This window comes from Rhagoletis pomonella, unplaced genomic scaffold (genome assembly GCF_013731165.1).
Source record: "Rhagoletis pomonella isolate Grant_MI unplaced genomic scaffold, Rhpom_1.0 Rhpom_scaffold_04718, whole genome shotgun sequence".
NCBI classification, from domain to species: Eukaryota; Metazoa; Arthropoda; class Insecta; order Diptera; family Tephritidae; genus Rhagoletis; species Rhagoletis pomonella.
In genome coordinates, this window is record NW_023463265.1 from 672 (window position 1) to 9,287 (window position 8,616).

Sequence of the window (8,616 nt, forward strand, 5' to 3'; positions counted from 1 at the left end):
AAAAAATATTTCTCCGGCATAACAGTTATCAGGCAAGGTAAAATATAAACGTTGGGTTATAACTCTTATCGGCGAAATAAAAAAATTTTCTCATCTAATAACTGTTATGGGGCAAGGTTTTTGCGATAAAACTTATAACTGTTATGTCCGTGGTCAAAACATTTTTAAAACGCCTGCTCCAGCATTCATGCCACACATAGATCTGCACAGACCTGTTTGGTCCGTTTGAGCCATTACGTTTGCAAACACTAATAAAACCCAACACAAACACAAAAGAGGTCTGATTTTATGCTTATTGTGTTCGCCGTAGCCGCTTCTAGGAAGTCATGGAAGGATTCGTCTCTAGCACGCAAAACTAAAAAGTTATACACACGTTTATATGCAAAAGGTCTGCACAGACCTGGTTGAACCTCCTAGGGTTAAGCTGCTCCTTTATACCCACTTTCCCGTGAACGCTACTGCGCGAAAAAATACCTCTTCTCTTATCTTTTCCAATACTATGAACATACCGGAATTAAGTAAGATACTGGAAGTGTCTGCGAAATGGCTTTCAACTTTTTCCAGGCCGGTTTCAAGCTAAGTAACATATCGTTGGCGTGAAGAATTATCACGGCTATTTTCATTTCCAAAGCCGACAAGACCTCATATATTAAACCGAAGGACCTTAGGCCTAACAGCCATTCTTCTTTTTGAAAGGATGTTAGGAACTTCCCTTCTGACACCATCGACAGTCGTCTATTTTCTGACGACCAACATGCATATCTACCGAAAAAGTGGATCTACGGAGACCGCACTTCACAGCTTGGTCTCTTATATTGGGAAGTGCTTCAGCGGGACAGATTCCGTAGCCCTCTACATTTGTAAAAGAACAATGGGTAAAAATGCGGCCTAAATCCCTGAATTAGCCGATGAATAATTACAGCTCTCGTTAGGCTAATTCTCCTGTATGGAGTTATCGTACGGTGGCCTGCATTAGAAAACAGGTCAACCTCAGGCGACTCACCAGTCTACAAAGTATTTGTATTGTATTTGACATAACAACAGATGGCGGAGCTCGCTGATAAGGAAGGAGTGGAAAGAAGGTATTAACACTCCACCTGATAGTATTTATGTATATACAGAAGGCTCGAAACTCGATAGTACGGTTTGAGGAGGCGGCTTCTTATGAAACCATCCTCGAAAAATTTATTTTGGGTTACCATACTACTGCAGAGTATACCACGCTGAGGTTTAAGTTATCATGGAGCCTGTTAAGAAGCTGGATCCGAAATCCTACGCTGCAGCGATCAAGAAGCCCGAAACTCCATTTTGTATCGACCCATCTGTGTAAAATATCACTGGTACCTGCTCTCAACCACTGACATTCATACGTAGAGAGGATTTGAGTGGATACAAATCTAATATGTCTCAGTCTATTCGCGCCCGAAAATTACAGTATGCTTACTGCGCCTTAGCTACGATATCGACTGATGCTAAGTTGGGGCATGACTTTTAAGACTCAAGGCGGCAGTAGCCCAACTTAATGACAAGCGTAGTCATTTCTAGCCCAAGCCATTAGACGAACATATAATGGGTTTTAGGAAATTTTCTTTGAAGGAGGAGAAACCTTTTACCGATTATTTTCTTCCTCAGTGTAGGACTTCCAAGACATCCTCCAATCCATAATAAAATATCTGGTCTTGACTCTACAGCGTGGCGACGAATAACTGTTAACTCGGTTTTTTTGAGAAATAAAAGGGTCCTTTATAGATTTTGCGAAAAAAGTACTTTATTGTTAATTTTCCACAGATTTAACTTTAGTTGTATTAATTAGTTTTTAAATTTTAATCCTTATTTACATTTGCCAGCAGTGTAAACTTTGAGAGAAAAGTTCATTTGGCACGCAGGTCTTCGTCAGTTAATTTATTCCATATCTTCTGTAGCCATAGGCAGATTTTCTCCATTTTGAGTCCCTTATACTTCCTCTTTTGTCCAACATAAGGCCTCATACTCATAAATCAAATAGACTCGGAACTGGAGACTAGGACGGCCATTCATTCGACCAACCTTATACAGTTTTTTTCTTTTTTGTATTTTTTTATACAAAGCCTAAGAAAAAATACACCTGAAAAAGGCGTGCCAAGCGAACTTTTCTCTCAATGTTTAAACTGCTGGCAAATGAAAATAAGGATTAAAATTTAATAACTAATTACTACAACTACAGTAAAATTTGTGGAAAATTAACAATAAAATCCTTTTTTCGCAAAATCTATCAAGGACCCTTTTCTAAAAAAAACGGGGTAACAGTTATTCGTCGCCACGCTGTAGTCACAAGTAGCCTTAAACTCATCCGCAGACGGCGTCATGCCGAGAACTGACTCATTCCCTTATAGGGTTAAGTGTTTAGAGCTGATCAGTGTAAGTCGGTAGTCATTTCACCTAACAACGGTTTCAATGAACGGCGGAAATTGCAGTTTAGCCTAGTGAGTGCCACCTCAGCATACGCAAGTGGAAGAATACCACATCCATCAGCTCGGGTATCGATAAATCTAATTTCATTAACAAATCTTATTCAAAGACAAAATCAGGGTCATTACCGTTCTAATCCCAAGAGTTATTAGAAATTGGTCTTAGTTTGTTCTCTTGTAAGCCCTAACGTTTTTAAGTGTTCAAAATAAATTGTTTAAAATTAAATTCTTTTACCCGTTTATTGCTCAGTGGACTTCATGTACATACATTAAAACAGTGAAATTAAAGCGAAAACGTTAAAACTATGGTCACGTGGGCGGATCTATTCCACAAATGTAGGACGAATGCATACCTCACCAAAATTGATGCAACGTAAAACGTTACGAAAAAAGTGCAAATCAGATGGGCGATGCTCAACTGTAACAAGGAAATGGCAAACACGCGCGTGTCACTGCCAAGCACATACCCAACCACGCAGGCAAATCAAAATTCTATTTCCGGTCTAGGGAAATTCTTCTTTGGCCACACCAGGCAACCTAACTGCAACGAAGTCTTACAAAAAAAAAATATTAGAAAAAAATACGCAAAGAAAACACCGACAGCTCAGCATACACGCATGCTGATACAGTATTGTAGGCGTGTGCGTATACTGCGAACTGCTTTTATGTCAGCTTAAAATTGTGCAGAATTTGATGCGCACTGTCAGCGCTTGGCACTGGCTGCCGTCGATGCTAGCAGTGCTTTAAATAGCAGTCAGTTATTCTAGGAGCGCAATAAAGGCAAACATATTAGAGGTTATATGTGTATATATGTATATCTATGTATATTAGGGCGGGTTAATTTATATAGGACTTTTTTTTACCATAAACGTATAGCACAGAAGGATTCTACGTGTAATTCTAGTCAAATTTGCCGAAGAAACCATGGATTATAAAATCAATTTAGAGTTTGCCAAATTGCCAAAATAGGTTTGTTAGCATCTTGATGTAGTGTCTTAAAGAAGCGCTTAAATGTTGTATAAAACATGCTACAAGGGGTTTTTGGTATCCTATTCTGCACTTACGTTTTTCTTAAAACTTCCACCAGAAGGCGCAAGAGTGAAAACTTAAAATTGATTTTAGACTTTCTTCGACAAATTTGCCTAGAATTACTCGTGGAATCCTTTTGTACTATACGCGCATAGTTGAAAAAATTTACCCACCCTAATGTACACTCTTATATGTATATATAGCAGTCACATTTTCAATCTCTGTCATTTCACAGGAAGGAATTTTTACCAAAGGAGCAAGTAAAAAAATTTAATAAAAAAATGATTTCCACTGCCAAAGACGACGACAACGACAGCGACAGAAAATCGCTTTTCCTCCTCCCTCAAAGCATTCAATATCAGATAAGAGCGTGCGCGCATACATAAAGAAATTTATAACGAATTTTTCACAAATTATTTGCTTATTTCTATTTAAATATTGAAAACCCAAACAGCCGGCGAAAAAGGGCAAACAATTGTAAAATAAAAATGGCAGTCATAACAGCCGAACCTTCGAGTCCCAGTTTTCCAATAGTTGCGTGCCTTCACATTGATTGTCGTTTTGCCAGTGCGACATATAATGCTTCCACATTGGAGTAGACTGAACTGCATACACCTAGGCGTATGAGCATTACGGCGCACACGGGTTATGTGTTTAAAGGACAATGTGCGCGTTGTAGATTTGTTTGCGTACATACATACATACCCAATAAACATTGTGGCGAAGCTTCGAAAAAAGCTTCGATAACCAATATGAATATCGAACGGAGAACGAACTCATATTCAACCTTAGTTTCCCAACGTTCATAGTATATTGGAAATACACTCGAAATGGGTTCGAAAAAAAAACCATAAGTAACGAGAGAGAAAGTGAACTCCAGCTCATTCTCGAAGGGATATATAAGACAATCACTCTCTCTCATTAAAATTTCAATTCAATAATGGGCTGGGTTTCGAATTCATAACGAAGGGAAAATACATTGGATAACGAAGGTTCCATTTTGTTGGAGAATGGCCTAGTTCTCTGCCAATAACATTATGGTACGATTTTTACTGTACTGTTTAATATGTTGGGTAGTAAAAGAAAAATAAAATCACTTTTGAATATCACTTGGATGTACGTGTCGTTTTAGTTTTTTTAGTCGAAACATGTTACTGGCAAATAAGTCGATTTGTCCCATGCAGTGTTGCCACTCAATACAACCTTTTCTTAAGAAAATTTCCACCAAAATGGAAACAATTTTGTTAAAACCTTTACATTCTTTCAGGCAGGAATACTACATTGTTATTCTCCCGGTCACACAAAAAAAAAAATTGTTTGGAGTTCACTTTTTATGTGCATTTGGGCCTGCTGATTCTGAAAATGACACCCACAAGTTTTTATAGATTTCGAGATAGAGCTGGTGCTGAAGTCTTTTCATGATTTCGAAACTTTAAAAAGTGATTTGAATTTTTAACATAAAAACACACAAATTTTCATATCCAACAGTGTACACTCGTATAAATTTTCTTTCACTTAGAAAAAGTTTTAAGCCAAAAAAAGGTCTAAAAAAACCAAACAATTTCATACCGTTTCGAGTTATTTTTAGCCATAACTTCTGCATCAAAAATTAGATGCCTTAAAATGTAGCCTGCAAATTTTACAAAGAAATATATGTATATACAAAAAGTTTTTATGTGAGTTGCAAAGACTTCATTTGAACCCGGTTATGTAGAAAAGGAATGGATTAAAGTTTAAAATACCTTTACTAGCAACTAAGACGTTTCACACGTCGCATATGAAATGTGGGCAAAAATATAATTATGGACGGATTTAAATGAAAATTCGCTTCTTTGTAAAATTGAGCACGCCAAATTCAAAAATTGGATAACTTTCATGTTTTCTCTGTAATTGCAGTTTGAAATTTAAAATTTGGGTTCTTGTGGCATTTACATAGGTATGTACATATATTTAGTTCGTTCTACTTTCAAAAGTGAGGTGTCAAATGATAGGTCTTGGCCTGCAGATGTGTAGTAAAGTTTTGTTTTTTTGAAATGGGTTGCCACCTGCTCCAAATTTTATTAAAATTATTTAATAATTCAAATTAACTAGATATTACAAAATGGGTATCAATTAAAATGGTTTTGAAAATGCTTTATTTTAAACGACACGTAAAAGGGCTGCCACATGTTTAAAAAATCAAATTCACTCTAACTAAGTCAATAAGCTAGCTGAAATATGTAAATCAATATGGGTATCAACCAAAAGAAAAAAACACATTAAGGAAGAAAAAAGTGAAGAGTAAAAACATTCCTGAGTTAATTTAAGAGCCCAGCAATTTAAAGGAATGTAACCAGAACAAACAACTGATTGACAATGTATGTATTTGTAATAAAATAACAAATACGATGTCGTAAACCTTTGGTTTGACACAATTATTATTTTATTTTAACTAAATTTGACTCTACAAACAGGTGGCAACGCTCTTCGTATTATTTGTAAAAGCTCAGTTATGCAAGACTTAGATTTGACTTGACTTACCTAGAAACTTAGAAACGATTACTCTCCGTGTCATCTACTGCGTTTTATCGATTCCTTTATCCTCAGCTTTTGTATTTGTACACGAAAAATCTTAAACGTTTAATTTATTTGGGGTAAAATTGAATAAAAATTACAATTGAAATAAATGCATTCAAGCGAATCAAATTGTGATGGTTTTTATTTTATTTTCTGTATTTATTTGAAAGTTTGTTTTTCTATTGCCAGATGAATCTCATTTATACAAAAAAATCATATTTCTTTGGCATGTTTGGAGGAATTTTATTAAAAATATATGAAAAAATGATGTGGCGGCATGATTCTCTCACGGCTCTCTTTGCACTTAGAAATTTAAAATAGAAATCAAAAATCTATAGTTCTCCAAGTTTCTAAGTGAAGTTATTTTTTTGGGTAACTACATACACGCGCTGCTTCTTTGCCAGATATACAATTTTCAAGTCAAGTGAAGTCTAAGTCTTGCATAACTGAGCTTTAAGCTAAAACCTTCTTAAACGTCTTTCGTGTGACTCCCATATGGTGATGCCTATATATTTCAATAACTTAATTCCTTTAATGCCAATGGAATTTGATCTTTTTAACAGGTGGAAACCCTCTACATGTAGTTAAGAAATAAACCATTTTCATGCACATTTAGATTGATACCGACCTCTTAATAATTCATTTAACTTATTAAACAATTTAATTTATTTTTTAACAGGTGGCAACTCTTTAAAAAACTAGTAAACATCTATTGTATAGAGGTCAAGCTTTTTAATCTGACACTTCATTCTTGAAAATAGAACGAGTCGTACAGATCTGATGGCACTGACAAAAAAATTAACACATGATTTTATGCATTAGCAAAAACTGCATTTCTTCAAAAAGTGCAAAAAATTTGCAGGGTTTTATTTCTTTTTTCGGAAGCTAAAAACCCTTACTATTTAATAAAAAAATAAAAAATAACATATTTTTACATATATTTTTTACTTATTCCATTAAAATTGACCTTTTTTAATTTTGATAAACAAAATTGTTTTTCTATACCGAAAAAAACATACCCCTGTTTTTATATTTTGAAATCAAAAAATATTTAGACGTCGCCCAAAGTTTTCCATGTATTTTATATGGGGAAAAAACAAGATTTCGTAGAAGTGGTATAGAATTCTTAAAAATTAATATTTTTCTATCGGAAAACTCTTTACCTGCAGACAGTGGCGGATCCAGCGGGGGGGTTTTGGGTGTTAAACTACGTGTCAGTCAGTGGCCGACGCACGGGGTGTGTTCTAATATGGCGCATATGTATGTATAATATGGCGTCTATGTATTGAAACACCCCCCCGTGGGTCCGCCACTGACTGACACGTAGTTTAACCCCCAAAACCAACCCGCTGGATCCGCCCCTGCCTGCAGAAGATTCCCAGTAATAATACACAATTGTTTATTTAATCATTTTTCCATCGTAACTATAATTTATAGATCCGCATTAAGTGCAATCAACTTATGTACGTATGTATGTATGTACATGCATATGCCGCGATTAGGTTATAAATATTTCTCGGGAGCTGCGCCATCTGTTACTCAAAAGCCGAATTACCTACTTTTTGTCTCCTTCTCTCTCCCAGCATAGGCACGTGTTTTCATAATGATGACGAAGTGATTTTGTATGGAACATCATTTATGTCCATTTATTTTAGTAACGTAAACATACCTAGAAGATATCAACCAATACCTCCCACATACCAAACGAAAGGAAATAACTTAAACTTTTGATTAGAGGAAAAACGAAATCATTCGAGAATTTTTCGAGCATTTTCGTAATAAAAAAGATTACTAATTTATGACTTACAAAAATAAAATAGGTTTGGAATTTCAGCTTTGAAACGTCAAATTTTTCTTAGAAATCGCCTCATTAGTTCTCGTGTAATAAGAGTTGTAGTGAAGCTCTAAAAATTACAACAACATTTGAGCATGGCACCCATACCGAAACGTAAGACGTATTCTACGTCAAAAATTATGCTTACATTACTTTCGCGGTTAGGGTTCGATATATCTTTTAGAAAAAAATTATTTTATTGAATTAATATAATAAATATAGATTAAAATACGGAAATAAATACCTATAAGCTGCCACGTGTTATATTCGGGTGCAACTAATACGAGTATATATGTATGTCCGTATGTATAGTAGCTGAAATACCTTTACCGACTTTAACCGCCAGCAAGCGACATGTGCTGCCGTCCGACGCGACTGTGGTTAGCTTTTGACGCGTATGATTTTTTTTGTTTAATTTTTGTATATTTGTTCAGGAAATATTGTCAAAGCATCGCTGAAGGTGACTCATGGCAATGCAGTGGAATATAAATGAGTAAGCCACTTCAAAATCATAGAGAGCAATTTTACTGTGATTTGTAAAAAAACACCAACATGTGTAGCATGTTAATACTAAATAGTGACTCAAGCCGGCTAAGTCCGCTTTGATTTTGTTGTGAGCATTGTATGTATGGATGCATTTACTTATCACACACTAAATACAAAAGAGTCACTACTCAAAATTTTCCTAAATCGACTTCTTACCATGCATATGCACATATAAATGGACAGTAAACATCTCGAACTGCTGTT